The sequence below is a fragment of the Macrobrachium rosenbergii genome, chromosome 6 (assembly GCF_040412425.1).
Source record: "Macrobrachium rosenbergii isolate ZJJX-2024 chromosome 6, ASM4041242v1, whole genome shotgun sequence".
Classification (NCBI taxonomy): domain Eukaryota; kingdom Metazoa; phylum Arthropoda; class Malacostraca; order Decapoda; family Palaemonidae; genus Macrobrachium; species Macrobrachium rosenbergii.
The window spans coordinates 6,680,354-6,682,194 of NC_089746.1; positions in this window are offsets into that span (position 1 = coordinate 6,680,354).

Sequence of the window (1,841 nt, forward strand, 5' to 3'; positions counted from 1 at the left end):
TAATAAGATGCACAAAGGGGACTGAGGGATTGCACAGATGGTGCCAAATAACTCAACTCACCACTAAATGCATAATTACGTTGACACTGAATGCTCCAACACAAATTACTGAAGGTGATCACACAATGGAAAACAAATGAAAAATCAGGCAGAGAAATAACAAGAATCGTGACTGACTAAGAAACCTTATTCCAGTACATTACCTTCATCAAGATGACGGTGTCCTCGTTCAATAGGGCGCTGGCAATGGAGGAGGGAATTAAAATGCCACTACAAAGTATACTGGTGGAAGGTTCAAGGGACAGGCAAGATTAAGGACATCTGTCCTTGGTAGCGCTCTGAGCGATTCTCTCTCCCGATTTCTGTTGCATCGTCTATAAATAACCTTCAGAGATTACGCCGTCTGCGTCTGGTAGATGGCGCAAAGGTCAATCTTTTTCACGTTTTCTACATAGGCCGCATGGCATCAGTTAACCCTCATGGAAGGCTCAGAATGAGGCGGAGCACCAACTTTCTCCTTTTGGCCCCTCCCTTGCCCATTGTCTGGTGCTGTCGAGGAAGGCATCTGGAAACAAGGCCCTTAGGCAGTCATTTTGAAAAGAGGGACAGGCTAGGTTTAACCATTTTGGGGAATGAAGGAGAGAGTTTATGAAGGGGTGAATGGAAATCCACAGTTCTAGTAATTAAAACAATTGAAAGTAATTTCATTTTTTTCTCAGCTACGTTACAATGTAAAAACGGACACAGGTGGTTCGGAGGAGGCCCCATTCCTTGTAATATAAATATAAATATATATATATATATATATATATATATATATATATATATATATATATATATATATATATATATATATATATATATATATATATATATATATATATATATATATATATATATAAATCATATATATAAATATATGTATATATAATACACAGTATATATATATAATAGATATAATATATATACACAGTATATATATATATATATATATATATATATATATATATATATATATATATATATATATATATATATATATATATATATATATAACTTAATTCCCACTTCAATAAAAGCGGCGTGCTTCCGCTTTCGGAAGAGCACCTTAACACCCGCAGGAAAACTCCATGAAAAACATGAATAGGAAATGCAATTATCTCTCTCTCTCTCTCTCTCTCTCTCTCTCTCTCTCTCTCTCTCTCTCTCTCTCCCCCTTGTAAATTCGGAATTACACCGTCCTCCCCTTTTCGCAATACCGTTCCGAAGCGCTCCAACAAAGAATTAAAACAACGTTAACGTTTGAGGAAAATCTTGCAAAGCACTTCGGAAATGAAACTGGAGATTCTGTTGAAAAACAAGGAAAGATACAAACCAAGAAATATGAGAAGGTAAATTGTTTTTATTTTTATTTATTGCCATGTAACAGCCAAAATACATCTTACGAATTTAATTGAAACCAGTGTTAATTACAAAGTGCCATTCACATACTTTTTTGTATTGATTTTGTTAGTATATATATGATGCACATAGCGTGACCGATTGTAACCTTGTACTTTTCACCAAGTAATTCGTCAGATTTCTTTATTCTTTTTAGATGGATGGAGTTATTTTAAAAGCAGATAATATATCCCCTCCTTATGGGAGGAAAGGCAATAGAAATCAAGGAAAACAGAAGTAAACAGAGGGTTTCAAAGCTGGACGGCCCTGGAAAGAATTACAGAACCCACAGGACCACAATCCTAAGCCAACTAAATTCAATGGAAGATACAGTATAATGGCCTGTAAGGTGCTGTCTGGCAACTAAGCGAAGAAAACTATTATTTATCATCACAATTTAC